We start from the raw sequence: 20,351 nt of genomic DNA on the forward strand, positions 1-20,351 counted from the left end.
CTTCATAATTTACTTGTGTAGCATTCCCAAGGTCATCTGAATTGTGTTTGCCTTCTTTATTTTTATTTTCAGGTATTATTAAATATGTATATGCAATTCCTATTTGTTTGCTGTGTACTAACCTATACTACAATTACTTGTCACTAACATTTTGTTACTGGAAAAGGACACTGGGGGAAAAGCTACAGTAACATTCTTTCATCCCTGTACTCTGTAGTTCATTGCTAAATCCGCTCTTGATTTCTCCTTGGAATTAGCCTGTACACCCACATTTGAACCATGCCACTTAAAACGTACATTTCATGGGATATATATAACCCAGTTTGAGGAAAGAGAAGTTAGAGAAGAAAAAAAGTATGATTTATGACTAACACCTGAAAATCCCTAACACAGACACACCTCTGGCAAAAGTTACATCCCTGTAAATACCCTACATGAAAATCTTACCCTTTGTGTGACTATTTCCTGATGCCTTTTGAGGTACTCTTCAAAACTCCAGGCACTTTTTCCCCCTATTCCCACCTCAGAGAACTGCTAGTTTCTACTTGACAACTCTGTACTTAAACTTTTAACAGTTACTAAATTGCTCTGTCCAGAATCCCTTGAGAAAGAATTCGTATCATGATTTATAGAAGTTGTATGCGACCTGCCTTAGTCCAGTCAACATTTTGAGTTCCTGTGGCTTGTTAAGACAACTTAAATTGGCTTTAGAACCAATTAGTGGAGTTCCTTGAAAGCTCTGAGATATCAAACAGCTGTGAATTCATACCAAGCTGTACCACTCTGGTCTCAAAAAACTTTTAGAAGTGTACTTGAAAATTTTAAATTTGAAAAAAAAAAAAAATCCAGGAAGCACTTATAAAGAATATATAATGAGTCTGATTTCATTATATGACGCCACCTTCATACTTTATGTTTTATGTACCTGTTAATGTGAGCTAAAACTATTAGGCACTGGTTTTTCTTCTCTGAATACCAAAATGAGTATTCTCTCCTCTGCTACTGTGCTTGTGACTATTCAGTTAGAACAGACTGCAACTAGTACCTCACCACCCCTTCATTCAATATTTACTCTGTGGCTTAGAATATTAGGAACAGTTCTACTCATGTGACTATCTTAAGCTCCAATCTCTTTTCCTCACTTCAGTCATCATACTAACATTTTAACTTCTAAAAGAGAGATGTTGAGAAACAGTTGATGAGAAAAAAATAATTCAGAAAGAAATAATTAGCTCATTGTATGCTAAAATTTTTTTTCTATGTGAGGATCACTGTTTGTTTAAAATTCAGCCTAGTTCTGTAGTTGTTAACATTTTTAAGAAAATAAATTGCTATGTCCACGGTTCATTAGCTTTGCCTTTTGGTCTCTCCATTTGTAAATACTTCAAAAGAACATATAAATATTAAACATACTGAATGGAATATCAACATTTCACTCCAATTATGTATATCAAGTGCAGCTTTTATGCAAAATGCCCATTTACAAAAATAAAAGCATGTGTTGTCATCTAACTCTTTGTGATTGTCTCATTTTAGGCCTTAATATCTATGCCCAGTTTTTAAAGACAAATTAAGCCCACTGGATTAACTTTATTTATTACTTATTTATTTTTGGCTGCATTGGGTCGTCGTTGTGCGCTTTCTCTAGTTGCAGCAAGCAGGTGCTCCTCTTCGTTGTGGTGCCCAGGCTTCTCACTATGGTGGCTTCTCTTTGTTGCGGAGCTCGGGCTCTAGGCACACGGGCTTCAGTAGTTGTGGCTCGCGGGCTCTAGAGCGCAGGCTCAGTAGTTGTGGTGCACAAGCTTAGTTGCCCCGCCGGCATGTAGGATCTTCCCGGAGCAGGGATAGAACCCGTGTCCCCTGCATTGGCAGGTGGATTCTTAACCACCGCGCCACCAGGGAAGTCCTGGATTAACTTTAGAAACATACATCATTTTTCCTGAAATTTCAGAGTAACCCACAACAAATGATTCTTAAAGCTTCATTAATACTTAGGTCTTTATAATTACTAAAAGTGAAAAGGACTGGGTATCTTGCCCCTTTTTTGTATATCATACACAATGAACTCCAACTTTAACTTTCCCAAGAATGTGCCCTATCAAAGAAGCTGACCTCTGCAGATTAATGGACCTGTATATTTTATTTCCTTCTTAGAGAGGAAAAAAAGAGAGAAGACCATCTTGCAAATGGGATACACCTGTGTTGACATCCAAGGCAAGATGGACTACACTGATTTATAGACCTTCCTGGAAGCATGAATCCAAGGCTCTCAGAAGATGTGCCTCCAGCTTCAAACCAACAGAAGAGGCAACTCACAGGATTTCCATTAACATAATTGTGCATGACCTTAATTCTTTTCAATTCCTGTATTTCAAAAGGACTGAGTTGTTAAAAATGAAAAATCCAGTTAGTTAGAATGTAAAAAGAAATCAGTGAGTTAGAGAAATCATCTCAATAAATGGAAGATTGTGGCACCAGGAAATCAGTTAAAAGAGAATGCTGGGGACTTCCCTGGTGGTCCAGTGGGTAAGATTCCGCACTCCCAATGCAGGGGACCCAGGCTCAATCCCTGGTCGGGGAACTAGGTCCTGTGTGCATGCCGCAATTAAGATCCCACATGCCGCAGCTAAGACCTGGCGCAGCCAATATTAATTAATTAATTAATTTAAAAAAGAGAGAGAATGCTGAACCCGGAGTCTCTAAGAGCAAGAGAAGAACTATGAGACCAATTTTTAAAACTAACTGAAGTCACATTTTAAAACTGATGTATAGTAAAGGGGAGTCAAATCCTTCCAACCAGGCTCAAGCTTAAATGATATTTCCTACTCGCTAAAAGTATCATTCTCATTCAAAATTGTTGACTAAGGGTCAGTTATCAATTTAGCAGGCCAGTAGCAGCATGACACAGAATAGTATTCATAGAGCGTACTTCTCCCATAGTTGACCATTAAATTGGGTCTACACATAAAATAAGAAAATTCAGAAAGGTATATTAGAATATCATATCTCTTTTTCCATCATTTAAAAAATTGTGTCAGCTGGAAAATTTTGTGAAATTGTTCAGACAATAATCTCCATTTTATTTTTAATTAAACAGACATGGTATACGAGAAAAGGCAAAATGAGGCAGAAATAATATACTGATATTCTACTCTAATGGTTCAATCAAAATTATTTAAAAATGTAGTTTTTTCTTCATGAACCTCTCTTTTGGAGGTAGAAATCATTTTCGATGGTTTTACCAAATAATCCAGAATGAAAATATTAATCATTGCTTATCTCAGTAGTGAAAAAGTATGATTCGCTAACAATATCGATGATTTCAACTGTGTCCAGACGAATAGAATCCTTGATCCAGCTAGAAATGGTGGGGAGAGGAGGGTCGGGGAGCAGCACAGGTTTCCACTTTCTTCAGTAGCGTGGGAAAACCGCTCCAGGAGGACCCTATGGGTATCTCAGAAACTTTGACGGGTTCTACCTCTCAGTCCGCCTCTTGACCACACCACCATCCATGCGGTAGCCACAGCCTTTTATTTTCCATGATGTGTTCGTGTTCACAGGAGCAGTTGGAGGCAAGTTTTTTGCTACCCTGTCTATACAGTGAACGCACTGACAAATTCTCAGTCCTGCCTATCTTTCTGAACTCACCCATTAGAAATTAACATTAAAAAATTCAGAACAGATATCCTCTTTTCATTTACTGCGAAAGAATAAAGAGATGAGCAGACAGCAAAGGGAGATTCCATTCCTCGGCTGTGGATTGCCTGGGGTGGGAGGGAAGAGTCAGTCAGTGGAGGAACTCAGAGAGAGACCAGGAGAAAACCGGTGTGGAATGAGTCCGGCAAAGTCGGCAGATAGAGCGGGAAGGGCACTAAATAGTACCAGGTGTGGAGGACGTGTTCCTCTGTTTCCTCCTCCATAGAATTAATGATATGTGCCCTGCCTTAGTCATAGACCCTATTGGAAAATAACACATTATATTTCTTTCGCTTCCAAATTGTCGTACAGATGCTATTTAAAATTTTTCAAAGATCAGTAGTTCTGTTTAAAAGAAATGAAAGAAAAAATAACATCTTAAATCAATTCAGAGGGTATAATTTAGATGAAACCAGAGGCTCCAAACCTCCGGTCATTAAGGCCAAGATGCTTTATTCAGGAGAAACACCAGTCACTGGCACAGCACTTCTTCCAGGGAGTCCCAATGAAGGCAGAGTGAAAAGTGAAACCACTGCTCCGTTTCCACAGTTCCAATAAAATTTCAGGTACGGGGGGTGCGTACAGGCCAAAGCCCTGGGAATAGCCTCCTCCTTGCAGCTACTTCCTGCAAATGGATAGGAAACCTTGAATTAAAGTCAACCAAATCACTGAGAAGATGGTACCTGGTAAAGAGCTGGTAGTCAATGAACTGTTCATTCAATGAATAGTTAACCATAGCATCGTTAGAATTTTTGAAGGCACATAAACATTACCTTAGGTAATTTTTTAATAAAAAAAATTAAAGCAAGCTCAAATAAATCCATATTTGAAAGTTTTGGTAGTATTACAAAATGATTCATCCTAGAACATTGTAAATAACAAGTGCTCTTGTATAAAGTATGAGCCCACCAAAGGATGTTCTTCAAATATGAGAGATCACGAATAAAGCACTAGCCCAGTGCCCAGTGTTTATGATGTAGAGTAAAAGTTAGTTTCTTTTGCCTGTGGCCCTTTAAGGACACTATCACTCTTCTAGCAGCCCGAGCTGAAATCCTGACATCATCGCAAGTTCCTTACCTTTTCTTATATTGGGTCAGTCACAAAGTCACAGATTCTACCTTTGCAACATCTCTAAACTTTGACTTTGTCTCCTCCTTTCCACTGAACACTTTTTTAAAATTTTATTTATTTATTTTTATTTTTGGCTGCGGTGGGTCTTCGTTGCTGTGCAGGGGCTTTCTCTAGTTGCGGCGAGCGGGGGCTACTCTTCATCGCGGTACGCTGGCTTCTCGTTGCACAGCACGGACTCTAGGTGTGCAGGCTTCATTAGTTGTGGCATGCGGGCTCAGTATTTGTAGCTGGTGGGCTCTAGAGCTCAGGCTCAGTAGTTGTGGCGCACGGGCGTATTTGATCTGCAGCATGTCGGATCTTCCCGGACCAAGGCTCGAACCCATGTCCCCTGCATTGGCAGGCGGATTCTTAACCACTCCGCCACCAAGGAAGTCTCTTCACTACTTAATATTAATCCAATACATTCCATGTTCCAATTTCCCTACATAAAACGTAAGCTTCAATAAATGTGTACCAAAAATAATAACATTTAATGAGCATTTACTGTCAGATACGTGCATTATATTTATCTTTCATCTATTCTGAAGATGGATACTATTGTTATACCCATTTTATGGATAAAGAAACTAAGGTTTATAATGGTTTAAAATTTAAACCCCAAGCCTATTTAAACTTTAAATAACTTGCCCAAGGTACCACCTGCTGTTCCTTGTTGCTGTACCTTTTTTTTTTTCCACTCATCCCTGTACTTAGAATATCCTTCCTTCGTCATCTTGCCTATTAAAGCCTTATTTCTCCTTCAAGCTCATATAGTGGCCTCATCCTATGAAACCTTTGTTGATCCCTCCAACTAGATAAAATCTTGCCCTCTTGTAAACCATCTAGCACTTTTTCCTTGGCCAAACCTCACATCATATTGTGGCCATGTTTGCACCTATTTAATCTCCGTTCTAACCTGTATATTCCTTGAGGTCAGAAATGTTATCCATCTTTATACCTCCCACAGCACTTGACTTAGTCATGCTAAATAAATGTATTGAATAATTGAAATAATAATGAAAGTGAAAGAGCTATCTATAGTCAATATTTGTTCTAAAATATTAGTGGAGTTTACAGGTTCCTAATATGAAGCTGACTAAAAAATTAGTACTAGAGATTATCAAAGGAAGCAACAGGAATCCCGAGCTGATCAGAGAAGAGACTAATAAGAATCCAAATCAACTGTTTCTAGAAAGACTTCAACATTTTTTTAAAGTTTAAAATACTGCTATTTCTAAAGGTGATTTTGGTACCATTAAGGCTGAAGTGCTTTTCTAGATTTATTCATTTAACAAACACATATATAAGACTTTGTTTCAGGCACTGTTCCAAGGCCTTTGCAAATATTTACTCATTCAAATTTTATAACAACCTTGTGAAGTAGGTTCCATTATTATCATCCCTGTTTTACAGGTAGAGAAACTAAGAAGTTAAGTAACTTACCCAAAATCACACAGCTAGTAAGTGACAGGGAGAGTTCAAATCCAGGCATCCTTCTCCAGACAACTCACTTAACTGCTAGTCTATCCTGCCTCTTTTTTTTTTAGTGCACAGTAATTCTTGAGTACTGTACATTAGACTTTTTAAAAAATAATTTGGAGACTTTAAAAATCTTCCACTAGTTTAAAGGTTTTTTAAACATGATTTCAGACTTAAAAGTTGCAAGAATAGTACAAAGAATTCAACCAAATTTCCCAAATGTTAGTATCTTACTACACTGACTTTATCCTTTTCTCTTTCTTTCTCTCAATATTTAATTTTTTCTGATCTGTTTAAGAGTAAATTGCAGATGTAATAGCCCCTAAATACTTCAGTGTGTTTCCTAAAGTTAAGGAATTCTATTACATAACCACAGAACAATGATCAAAACCAGGACGTTAACATTGACACGGCACTATTAGGATTAGGACTTAATCCGTAGATCTTATTCCAATTTCACCAGTTGTTCCAATAAGGTCCTTTATTGCAAAAGAAAATTCAAGATCGTAATTTGCATGTCATTGTCCTGTCTTTCAGTTTTCTTTAATCTGTAACAGCTCCTGAGTCTGTGTCTCCTTCTGTCTCTTACATACCATAACTTGGACATTTCAGCAGAGTACAGGCCAGTTATGTTGTAAAATGTCCTTAAATGTCAGGTTGTCTGGTGTTTCCTCATAACTAGATTCAGGTTAGGTGCTTTTGCTCCCTCTAACACATTTAGTAAACTGGATACTGTAACATCAATCTGAAATAATGGTAAAATGAAAAGAAAAAAGAAATGAGGCTAGAACAAGCACAGAGAGATGAGTGATGTCGATCATGAGTTTGGCAGAAACAGAACTTCTCAGGATTCCTCAACATCATATGTAGAGTCTCAACTATTTAAACAGAAATATTCTTGAAATAATAATTTAAATTTTATTTAAAAATCCCCTAACTGTACCTCTTCTTTGTTTGTTTCAGTTATATATTCACTGAATCACTCTGACCTGACACTTCATCTCCTGAGGAATAGCCACCAGAAAGGGGAACAACCGTTGCCTATGATTTTTGGGTGGGATGAAGCCCTCAGTGAATGGTCATTGAGTTTTGTGGTTCAAAAATAAAATCCTTTATCACTTGGTTATGAAGAATCAAGTCTTCCTCACCTGTTAACCTCTTGGTGAACAGATACATTTGAATTTCTGAAACTGAACTAAGACTCACATGGAGCTGCTGGGGTTTATCAGAGTTTGGACAATTGTTCCTCTTGTCCTGGATTGGCTGCCACAAAACAGTTTGTATTAGTTGGGGCTCTTCAGAGAAACAGAACCAATAGGACATATATACATATACAGAAAGAGATTTATTCTGAAGTGTTGCCTCCTGAGGTTATGGAAACCAAGAAGAACCACAATCTGCCATCTAGAAGCTGGAGGCCCAGTCCACGCCCAAAGGGCTGAGAACCAGGGGAACCAATGATGTAAGTCCCAGTCCTGCCCAAGAAAAGGAGCACCAAAGTCTGAGGGCAGAAGAAGATGGATGTCCCAGTTCAAAGAGAAAGGTCCTTCCTCTGCCTTTTGTTTTCGTCAGGCCCCCAATGGATTGGATGATGCCTACCCACGCTGGTGAGGGGATCTTCTTTGCTCAGTCTACTGATTCAAATGCTAATCTCCTCTAGAAACACCCTCACAGACACATCCAGAAATAATGTTTTACCAGCATTTTGGGCATCCTTTAGACCAGTCAAGTTGACACATAAAATTAACCATCACACAGTTCTTAAGCATGACCAATAAAACATAGGGAACAGAGATTTTTCAAAGATTTAGCACTGTCTAAATAATCACAAAAATCCTTTCAGAGATAATAGGGGATCTATGCACAATTCAACAAGGGATCTCAACAGAAACATTGTGCCAAGGGTTCCCCTTTGTCAAGACCAGGAAAGAGTTTGTGATCTGTTTACTTAGAGGGAAAAAATCCAACTTTCTTTATGAGCTAAAGAACCAAATACAACTGTCTATGGCAGTTCAAGAGAATTCTTTCCCCATCATGTGAGCTTCACCTTACTACCATATTTTTTTACCTAGGGAATGTTTTTTAAACTTTTTTTTTCCCTATTAAGATTGCCAGTAACAGAAATACAAAGACTAAAATTGAATCAAGAGATTCTAGGGCTTCCCTGGTGGCACAGTGGTTAAGAATCCACCTGCCAATGCAGGGGACACGGGTTCGAGCCCTGGTCCAGGAAGATCCCACATGCCGTGGAGCAACTGAGTCCGCGAGCCACAACTACTGAAGCCTGTGCACCTAGAGCCGGTGCTCTGCAACAAAGAGAAGCTACCTCAGTGAGAAGCCTGCACACAGCAACGAAGACGCAATGCAGCCCAAAATAAATAAATTAAATTAATTTAAAAAAAAAAAAAAAGAGATTCTATTGCCCGAGTGAAGAGATTTTTCATTTCTGAGAATTCTTACATTTAGAATAGAGATATTTAAAATTGTTTGTCTAAGTTCACAAGGCATAACAAATACATATTTCTTTAAAATTAATAATTTGAAGGCTTTTGCTTGAAGTTGTACACTAGGTTCTAAATTAACATTAAGCATTCTAACAATAAGAAATTGAAGGTCTCAGTTCATAATTGACTTTTTAACTGCTTCATAGAATACACAGAGAAATTGCCAAAGGCCATATCATCAACGTAAAAGTAGAATTATATAAAAGGTTCATGCAGGTGAGCATTTAAATTTAGATTTATGCATATAATTTAGTTATTTTAGATGGGAGACTTTGATGCAAAGGCTTCTTTTTCAATAAGGTATGAAAGAAAATCCAAACTGACAAGTCTCTTGAATTATCAAGTAATTTGAGAATAAGAATGTCTTCAATGTAATTCACTTTACAGTTCTGGAATTACAGTTGCGGTAGTGGCATGAGGATAGACATAGAGATCATGGAATAGAATTGAAAGCCCAGATATCTGTAACCAACTGATTCTCAACAAGTGTGCCAAGACAATTCAACAGGGAAAGAACAGTCTTCAACAAATGGTTCTGGGAAAACAATGTATCCACATGCAAAAGAATGAAGTTGGATCCCTAACTCACGCCATATACAAAAATTAACTCAAAATGGATCAGAGACCTAGATGTAAGAACTAAAATCATAAAACTACTAGAAAAAACCGTAGGCCTTAATTTTCATGACCTTGGATTGGGCAACAATTTCTTTAAAAAAAAAAATACAAGCACATGTAAAAAAAGAAAAAAATAGATAAATTGGGTGTCATCAAAATTGAAAAATTTTGTGCTTTAAAGTTCCCTGTCAAGAAAGTGAGGGGAAAAAAACCCCACAGAATGAGAGAAAATATTTGCAAATTATATATCAGATAAGAGTCTAACATCCAGAATATATCAATATAAAAACTCGTTTACAATATAAAAACTCATTATAAAATAATGAAAAGAAAATTAACCCAATTTAAAAATGGGCAAAGGATTTGTAGACATACCTTGGAAGAAGATATACAAATGGCCAACAGACACATGAAAAACTGCTCAATATCATTAGTCATTAGGGAAATGTAAATCAAACCACAATGAGATATCACTTCACATCTGCAAGGATGCAGTAATAAAAAAAGATGCACAATAACAAGTGTCGACCAGGAGGTGCAGAAATTGGAACACTTCTACACTGCTGGCGAGAATGTAGTGATACTGCTACTTTGGAAAACAGTTTGATGGCTCCTCAAAATGTTAAACATAGAGTCACCATATGACCCAGCAATTTTACTCCTAAGCAGTTGAAAACACAGGACCACACAAAAACTCATACAGTAATGCTCACGGCAGCATTATTCACAATAGCTCAAGATGGAAACAACCTAATCCATTAACTGATGATTTGACAAGCAAAATGTGCTATGTCCAATTAATGGAATATGATTTAACCATAAGAAGGAATAAAGTATTGACACATGCTATGAGATGAATGAACCTTGAAAACTTCATGCTGTGTTTTGTTTTTTTGTTTTGCTTTCATTTGTTTTTTCATGCAAAGGTAAAGAAGCCAGATTCAAAGACCACATAGTGTATGGTTCCATTTGTATGAAATGTCCAGAATAAGCAAATCTACAGAGAAAGCAGAAGCCAAGGACTGGAGAATGGGGCATTGGAGGATGACTGCTAATGGGCATGGGGTTTCTTTGGGGAATGATTAAAATATTCTGGGATTAGATAGTGATGATGGTTGCACACTCTGTAAATACCCTTAACTGTACACTTTAAAGGAGTGAATTTTATGGTATGCAAATTATATCTCAATTAAAATAAATAAAAACAGGAAACGTAACTTTGCCTTTGAATTGTTTACTAGTGTAGAAATGAAGGCACAGAGAATTAGCAAAATTGCCCAAAGTTAGCAGTGGAACCTGCATTCTGATTTGCAAATCTGTGTATTCTAATCTACTGTTCACTGTGACGAGCGGGATCTAACCCAACTCCCATGTTGAAACTGTCACCTGGTTTCCGGTTACTTACTGAAATTTGATGACAAATCTGGCAGGAAACATTTCCTTACCTACTCACTCTGTAAAATGCAGTGGCTTGATATCTAAATCTACCTCTGCATTATCAGCTTATTTAGGATCAAATTTTAAATCAGTACACATTGACTGAAAACCTTGCACATGCCCAGTCCCATGCACGTTTTTGGAAATGCAGAACTCAAGGTCAGAAAGTCAGGGAATTAGAGATATAGATTGAGAAATCAAGCATCTGGTGGTGCTGGTTAAAGTCCTAAGATGGGATGAAATTGCTGGGGAAGAGCAAGCAGAGAAGAGAGGAACTAGAACGGAACCCAGGGAACAGATGTTTCAGAGTCGTCAGAGATCAGCCTGCTAGTGACAGGCACTGATAAGAAGTGGTTAGTGAATGACAGAGGCAGGAGAAAGCTACCCTACCTGATAGGAAACCTTGTATCTTATCACATTACATTGTTATTATCTGTTTACATGACTGTCTCCCTTGCTGTTCCCTGAGCTCCTTGGGTTTCTGCCTCCCTCTACTGCAGAAAAGTATTTCGATAAGTCACCAAGACCCTCCAAATTGTCAGACTCCATGGACTTTCACCACTCCTTCTTACTTTATCACTGTATTACATTTGATACTGTAAGCAGACCATTACCTTAGTTTTTCTTAAAATGTGGGCATAAAAATGGTGCTCCTCTCCTGGGGGTCCAGAATGGGCAGCTCCTTGGACATAAGGCTGAGTTGGTGCTGCAGAGAACCCTCCTTGGATGTGTGCCATTCACCTCTCCCGAGCCCCTCACCCTCCCAACTCCACCGTCTCCACTGCAGCACGAAGATCAGTCAGAGTTCTTTGTGACGCTGCCCCTATGAAGCTCTACCCAGGGGATCCCACCACAGGAAACAGTTAGACCCAGATGTCCATAGAACAGAATGGTAAGAGTAGGGTCCTGGCTTCATCCAAACACACTGCCTTGTACAAGCTTCGTGACCCCTCTCCTGGTCCTATCCCCTCTGCAGGGTCCTCTTCCTCCGTTGACTGTCTAAACACTGGCATGCTTCCTCCCTAGTCTCATGTCGCCAACCCCAATCTCTATATAAACAACTTATCAATTTACATTTCTCTTCCAGACCTGCTCCTGAGATCCAACACCATATATCCATCTTGTCCTTAAGAAACCTCTCAAATTCAACATGCCAAGAAAAGGAACTCTTTCTCCCAAGACATATTTTTCCTACATTTCTATTATCATGTACCCTTTAACCCAACCTGCAATCTAGGAATCATCCTATCTCTTTCTCTCTCCCAAAACCAATTGATAAGGTAATCCTATCCATTCTATCTCCATAAGATATTTTAGATCCAATAGCATTCTCATTAGTATGCCACGTTACATCCTAATCACTTCTTCCGTAAACTGCTGCCATTAACTCATGGTCTCCCTACCTCCCATCATGCCTTTACTCCATCCACGCCTCCAATTCACTGAAAGAGTGATCTTTCTAAAACACAAAACTGAATATTTAATTTACTAAATAAAAAAGTTTAAATAACCTATACCGCGGTTCCCACACTATGCACAAGTCACCCTTGGGCACCACAGTGAACTCAGATTTGCTGTAGGCTATTTAATTTTTTTGAGGGAAACGCAGCAACATCTATCAGACACCACACAAACTACCGCTATTATGGCATTTGGAACTAACTACTTAATGAATGGAACTGTTATTTCTCTTGGCCTAGGGCATCATGAAAAAATTAGAGAGACACTAAGGGTGCAGTGAACTGAGAAAGTTTGGGAACCTATGACCTACCAAATGTCTTCAAACCCTCTAGCATGACATAAACTGGTACCCACCTCTCCAGCCCCATCTCTCTCCTCATCATGCCTTGTCTTCTTCCCTAGTCCTACTCCTCAATCCAGCAGACAAACTTGCATCTCCCCAGACATGTCCTTTCTGCCATCCTGAGTGGTTAGACTCTGGCTCTAAGAGAGTAGAGACATGGTCTACACCCAGGGTTTAGGGGTGAGACCGGCTACCCTTAAGAGAACACAAAATGAAGTAAACAAACCAAAGAAGTCACTCCACAACCCCTACACTGGGTAGACTCTGTATGAGTTGGATAATCTGAAGTTAAAAAAAAAAAAATTGGTTGACTATTGTTCGGAATTTCACATGTATTTGTCAGGCCAAGGAAAGGGGAGAGACCAGCCCCCTGGTCCTCATCTTCTCCCCCTTTTCTATAGAGGTCTGTATTTTTCTAGGGCAAAAGGCAAAGAGGCAACCAACAAAGCAACAGTAAGACTGTCTTTGCTAATGGCTGTACCACCCCTTCCTTCCCCGAAAAGGGGCCTAGCACCTGAGTTATATAAATGACTGCTCTTTTCTCTGTGCCCCACTTTATCTCATTTTATCACAGCACCTCTAATATTTTTGTACTTATCTGTTCACCTGTCTTCTCCACTTGACTATAAACTTGTGGAGGGCCAAGACTATGCCTGATTTGGTTCTGTATTCTCCTCACCTAGCAGAGTGCCTGATACATAGTAGGTGATGAGTGGATAGTTGATGAATGAATTTCAAGGAGGGTGTGGGTGAGCCCCACAAGAAGCTCAAGCAAGTTAGAAAATAAATAGTGTCCATTAGACTAGAAAGTCCAAAAGTCACTGATGATAGCAGTTAAAGACGTTTCAAGAGAGTTACAGGGACAAACTGGTTTGCACATGCAGAGGTGCAAACTAGGAGATGTGGCAGTGCTTACTAAGTAAAAACCACTCCCACATTTCCTCCTTGCTATACAGAACTTCAGTTTTATTTAGGCGTTGAGAAGATTCCCTTTGATGTGGAAAAATGGGCCCAGTTCCTAAACTATATCAAAATTCTGACTGATGAGATGTAAGAGGAAATCCTTTGGTGGGGTGTTTTTGGAAAATATTTTACCTCCTTGACAAGGCTAAGGCTGATGAAGAATAAACTTTCTGCCTGCCTTCCCACCTTTGCACCCATGGTGAAGATGTGATACTTAAAGTGTAGCAGCCATTCTACCGCCATGAGGTAAAGGTCAAGCGAATTTCAGAGCTGTGATATCACTGAACCCCTGAGAAAATATTAGCAACTCTTTACCTACGGACTTCTTGTCACGTTAAAAACAACAACAGGGCTTCCCTGGTGGCGCAGTGGTTGAGAGTCTGCCTGCTAGTGCAGGGGACACGGTTCGAGCCCTGGTCGGGGAGGATCCCACATGCCGTGGAGCAACTGGGCCCGTGAGCCACAATTGCTGAGCCTGCGCGTCTGGAGCCTGTGCTCCGCAACAAGAGAGGCCACGATAGTGAGAGGCCCGCGCACCGCGATGAAGAGTGGCCCCCGCTTGCCGCAACTAAAGCCCTCGCACAGAAACGAAGACTCAACACAGCCAAAAATAAAAATAATTAATTAATTAACTTTAAAAAAAAAAAAAACAAAAAAAAAACAACAACAACAACAACAAAAACAACCTTCTGTGTTAGCTGGGTTTTCTATGACATTCTAATTTATACAGGAAGAAAGAAAAGAGAGACAAGTGAGTATAGACCCCTCTTTTTAATAAACATAGGACAAATAATACAGATTAGCAGCTAAAAGAGTTTTTTTCAGCAGTCTTTGGAAATGAGGCTGGAAATGCAAATGTAATGAGGGTACAGGGGCCTCTAATGCCAGAGAAGAGATTTGGGCTGTAATTCTGTTGGCAATAGGGAGTCATAAAAGGTTTCTGAGTAAAGTTTTAGAACTTCCAGAAGGTTACTTTGGCATAATTAGCAGGATCCGTATGTGCCCAAAGAGTAATGCATCTCATGGCACTTTCATTTGACATGACTGTATTGGCGTCGCCCACCAATGCATATGGCAGGAGTTCATACAATGTGGGAACGCCCCGCACTCAGCTCACACATGAGTAAGCGAAACAATAACTATGTTGCTTCCCCATGCTTGTTGGCCTAATACTAACATAAAGTCTCAAAGCAAATGAAATATTACATCATTTCAGTGCTGCCATGATATGAACAGTCCCTGGGAAAGTTACAAGCAAACAAAACTTCTGTTAATGAAAAGTAGCAACGGTAGAAATGTACATTGTATGAACTCCTGCCATGTAAAAGGAGAACATGAGACCACATATATACTTCCAAAATACCAATTCCTGATACTCAATCTGCACCAAAAAAATTAGACGTGCCAAAATAACATCTTGCATGCTAGGCCTGAGACCGATTTTTCAAAAGTGTTTCTATAATGGTGTGGAAGGTTTTTAATTTACTTCCTTTTAAAAGCATTTTTTAATGATTACATCATATAAGAATAAATGCTCTTATGCTTATTCATAGTTTCAAACATGTTTCTCTCTTCTCACTAAATGTACTCAGAAAACAAATAAGCCTACAACAGAGAAACACCAAACTAGGGAAATCTCTGTGATGTGAACATCATATAACAAACACGGTAGAGGAAAAATACTGAGGAATGGTGTTTACTTTGTCATCATATATGTGAACACCATCCTACAAAGATTATCACTAACTAAGAAAAAGAAAAGTGTCATTGTTTGGTTTTTGCACTAGGAATTGATGTTAGAGATTTTTTTAAAAATAATTCATTTATTTATTTTTGGCTGTGTTGGGTCTTTGTTGCTGGGCGCGGGCTTTCTCTAGTTGCGCGAGCGGGGGCTACTCCTCGTTGTGGCGCGCGGGTTTCTCATTTTGGTGGCTTCTCTTGTTGCGGAGCACAGGCTCTAGGTGCGCTGCGCGGGCTTCAGTAGTTGTGGCACACGGGCTTAGTTGCTCTGCAGCATGTGGGACCTTCCCGGATCAGGGATCGAACCCGTGCCCCCTGCATTGGCAGGCGGATTCTTAACCACTGCGCCACCAGGGAAGTCCCAGAGATTTTTAAATAAATTATAACAATCTTTTTTTAAAAATACATTTATTTATTTACTTACTTATTATTGGCCGCGTTGGGTCTTTGTTGCTCCTCGCGGGCTTTCTTTTTTTTTTGTTTTAGTTGCAGCGAGCAGGGGCTACTCTTCATTGCTGTGCGCAGGCCTCTCATTGCAGTGGCTTCTCTTGTTGCAGAGCACGGGCTCTAGGTGCACGGGCTTCAGTAGTTGTGACTCGCGGGTTCTAGAGCGCAGGCTCAGTAGTTGCGGCACACGGGCTTAGTTGCTCCGCGGCACGTGGGATCTTCCCGGACCAGGGCTCGAACCCGTGTCCCCTGCGTTGGCCGGCAGATTCTTAACCACTGCGCCACCAGGGAAGTCCAATTATAATAATCTTATGATAAAGTACAAACAACAAAAATGTTAACATCTTGCCATAGGTGGCTCTGATCTTTTTATAAAGAATTGACAACCCCTTTGGATTCCTTCCTATTCCCCTCCTTCCTTTTCTCCAAAAGGAAATCACTTTTTTTGAAGTCGATATATATCCTTCCTGGTAATAGCACTATACTTTTACTTCACATGTGTATATCCTCACCCGTATCCTTTACTTACGTAATTATTCATATGTAAATTATTAAATTCTTTATATGCTATTTACACATTCTGAATATTAATCCTTTGTCAAGTACATGTCTTGGAAATATTGTCTCCATTTGTCCTTTTATGATGTCTTTTGTCATATATATATGATTTATTTTAACATAATTCAATTTGTCCTTTCCTCTATGGATTGTGCATTTTAATGTTTTAAGAAATCCTTCTCTACACCAAGGTCATAAAGATATTCTCCTGTATTTCCTTCTAATATTTTTAAAGTTTTGTTCTTCTTATTTAGGTTTGTAGTCTATCTGAAATTTAATTTGTGTGTAGAGTAAGGTAGGGATCTAATTTTAGTTTTGTCCATATGAATGTTTTTAAATGAGAAAAAATAAAGGAATTAATCCCTCCTTATAAACTGTAAACTCTTCAACATCAGACACCATGTCTGATTTATACCCTCCTCCCCAATACACTGCCTCAGTGGGCTTTGAACATTACTAGTACTATATATCTAGACATCTAAATATATGATACTTTTTTCTAGCCCCACTTGCTTATATACAAAGTTGTCCATCTAAAATAAACTGAGTTGTGCCTTAATTTATCTCCTTTGAGCAGGAAATAACAACAATAGGATTAACTTGGTATTAAGTACTGAATCATTCCAATTAAAATGAAGGGTAATAATAACGTTCTAACTTTGCCTATTTTTAGAAATCTTGTCTGGAAAAAAAAAAAATCTACCTACCCTTCCAGTGAGACTCATTTTATTTGTTCATCTACCAGGAGAGAAGCGTAACAAAGAAGAAGGAGCCTGGATTAAAACCTATTTTTAAAAGACATAAAGTCAACTATTTGAGTCAGAGAAAAACACGTGCAAAACTCAATTTGATAAACATATCATGAGGATAGCAATTCACAGATTTAGGCTCTTAATAAGGCCTAGCTCCATTGGTTTAGTTCTTGCCAAGACCTACTTCTTTTCTCCTTTCTTTCATAAATAGTCTGAAAGTAAGATATGAACATAGCCTAACTTTAACCAAAGCAATAAATGAAAACCAAGGAAGGTAATTTTTAAAAAGAACCATTCTAAGATTCTTTCAAAGAATACTACCCTGAGACATTTTTAAAAAGATTCTCCTTGTAAAATTTTGAAATCCTTTCAAATAATTCCAAGAGCATTAGAATCACATAAGGGAGGAGCACTTGTATTTTTTTCTGGAGGGTATGGTTCTGCCAGACCACCAGAGGTGAAACTGGCCAGAAGATTTGGGAATAAAGTGAAATGTAGTTGGTAATAAATATACTTTGAAGCAAAATCATTTTATTTTCAAATATTGTACGAAGACTAACCTTTCTACCATGACTAAAAGACGCACTCAGGTCAGAAAATGATGTCACTGCTTTCAGATTTGTATTGACTGAAGCTCTTCACTTGAAATAGCTTCTATCAGTTGGTTCTTTAACAGAACCAAGGCAAATTCTGCCCAACCCCCCCCTTACCCCCCCCCCAAAAAAGCAAAAACAAACCCGACACTCTCTACTACTAAGATTGTGCACAACCAGGAAATATCACCTTCTGCTTTATCTTTAACGTAGCAACATATTTCCCACTGTTTCACTGAAGAGCGCTTAGAGACCTTGAACCTCAAAATCATAATGCGTCTAGAGAAACTATCCGAGAACCACAATTGGGGGGTGTTATGTATTCAAAAGCATCGGTCTCTTTTGAAAGAGTTCACCCTCTTTTTTTAAAGGATCAAAGTCAACTATGAGTGTAAAAGAAAAAGTCATTTTCAAAAAAGTTTGGCCTTAAAAACATAAGTATCTTAGTGCTTGGGGTTCCCTCTGCTCAAAAGAAAGCAAGAAAAAATGATTAATATTGCTGTCTTCTCTGCACGCTTCTCTTAAAATGGTCTTTGGAAGTCCCTTGGGAAAATGAAATCCACCTATCCAAAGTATGCCATGCTCACGAACACTGCAAAAACGATAATCTAAGCTTAAAATATATAAAAAGGTATTCACTTCTGCGTAAGCCCTGAGCCTCCTCCTGGGCGGTGACGCCCGGCTGGTGGGACGGCGCCGCGCGAGTCCGGGCGCAGAGCCGCGGGGGACGAGGGCGCAGGGCGAGCGCACGACTAATTAAAGGAGCTGTTTGGGTTCTAAATAAAACCTGTCTCTACCGAACCCACTGGCTACCTAGCCTCACCGTCCCTACCACCCCCGCTCCCCGAAACGCAGAAAACACCCAAGTGAGACGGGCGGGGGAGCGCGAGCCCAGAAAGGGAACTGAGAAGAGAAGCGCCTGTGACACAAAATGGAGAAGGAGGAACCGAGAGGGGAAAGAAAAGAAGGAAAAGCGAGGGAAGGAGATTGTTAATCAGAAAAGCAAAAGGACGATGGGGTAGAGATTACGGGGAGGAGAGCCGAGGAGGGGGGCGTTGAAGGACTAGAAACACAAAGTAGACGAAGTAAGAGACAGAGGAGGAAAGAAAGACGTCCTAGAGGCCGAGGCTCCATTTTCAGCAGCGCCATTTCGCTTTTCCTTTCGCCGCGTTTTGTTTGGTTTTGTTTGCAGCCGGTGGACGGGCGCCAGCGCAATTCTGCAGCTTCAGCAGCTTTGGTCCGACAGATGGGGAGGGACGCAGGGCCCGGGCGCTGGCGCGGCCCCCTCCCCGTCCTGGACGTTCCGCGCATCTCCCGCCCGCGCTGCTCCCGGCGGCAAGGCGGCCTCCCCCTCGGTCCCCGGCCCGTAGAGGAGGCGGCCCCGGGGCACGCAGAGCCCTCCAGTTCGCCCGCGGGGTTGGTGGTGGGCGCGTGCCGCAAAGGGATGGAGGAACCGAGAAGCGTCGAGGAAAGAAATCGAAAAAGACAAACTGTACCGGAGGGGAGGAGGGGAGAAGGGGAGGGCGCACGCTGGGCGGGGGAGGGGGGCCCGAAAATAGACCTTTCCCGGGTAACTGGGGGCCCGGCCCGCCTTCGGCCCCGGGGTAAGCGGCCCACAGAGCACCTCCACCTGCGCCCGGCGGCGGGGGTGGCGCGGCCTCGTTCGCGCGCTCGCGCCCGGGCTGCGTCCCCGGCCAACCCGGAGCCCTGCTGCCCGAAGCGGCGCCGGGCCCAGGCCTCCAGGCCTCTCCCGGGCGCAGGCGGAAGAACGGGCAAGGTCGGGCTCGGCCAGGAACCTCAGGCGGGCCCGGAGGGAAAGACGGGCCAGCGCCAGCCTCGGGGCGCCCGTCTGGGAGGCGGCACGGGACGCCGGTCTGCGGGGTGCGAGTCCCAGGGATTTACGGTGCGGGCGGTGTCTCGAAGCTCCTTCGGGGTTAAATTCTGGAGCAATGGGAGGCGGTTCAGGAAACAGAAAATCAGATTTTCTCACCCCCGACCCTCAACTGATGGTTTCCGTCGACTGAGTGTCCATTGTAAGAGTGTCCAACACGCCCTGGGTACATTTACTTCGTACTCCTCTCCTTTTTTTCTTCACTTGCATTTGACATTGTCTTTCGCTCAAAGTGACGTCCTCGCCGGCGCTAGAGGAGCCCCCGGCTCCCCGGCGCCCGCACCCCACCGCTAGGTCCGCGGCACTCGCCGCCCCCGAGCCTCTAGGGACGAGTCGGGGGGAGACGCCGGGCAGGGAGGCCGTGCGTCGGGGGCTGCGGCCGGTCTCGGCCCAGCTCCCCGCGCGGACCCGTGCAAGGGCGGCCGCGGCCAAGGAGGCACAGCGACCAGACCCGCCGTCGGGTTCCGCGCCGCGCTGCGCGGCGAGCCAGCACCGCCGCCTCCTGCTTCCCGGGCCCTCCTTCTTTCCCGGTGCAGGGATGTGGTGGCTTGAGGCTGGAAGCCAGGGCTTCTAAAGGCCGGTGCAGCGGAGCCCGTAAAGGTGTGGACTTGGGATCACCGCAGTGTCCCGGCGCGTTTCGGTCAGCGCTTCCTTGGCTTTGCACCTAGAAAAGAAACGTCTTCACTCCTGTACGCCCCGGCTCACTGCGTCCTCCTTTCGTGGTCAACTCTAACAACACAGCACTGTGCGTGCCACTGG

At 41.4% G+C, this 20,351-nt stretch overlaps 1 long non-coding RNA gene across 2 annotated transcripts; it reads right to left on the reverse strand.

The window, feature by feature from the left end:
* Positions 1-4,328: 4,328 nt before the first annotated feature.
* Positions 4,329-19,685, reverse strand: LOC309655025. 2 transcript variants are annotated; one of them, XR_014260549.1, is made up of 5 exons: positions 17,669-19,685; positions 17,064-17,141; positions 15,776-16,106; positions 14,289-15,693; positions 11,491-13,968 (listed from the first exon to the last, which is right to left on the reverse strand). It is a non-coding gene; the product is annotated as an uncharacterized lncRNA (long non-coding RNA). The 2 variants fall into 2 exon arrangements; XR_014260548.1 differs by lacking the exons at positions 11,491-13,968; positions 14,289-15,693 and adding an exon at positions 4,329-7,030 and having other exon boundaries at positions 17,669-19,684.
* Between the last annotated feature and the right edge of the window lie 666 nt (positions 19,686-20,351).

This window comes from Balaenoptera physalus, assembly GCF_965194825.1.
Source record: "Balaenoptera physalus genome assembly, chromosome: 2".
Lineage (NCBI taxonomy): Eukaryota > Metazoa > Chordata > Mammalia > Artiodactyla > Balaenopteridae > Balaenoptera > Balaenoptera physalus.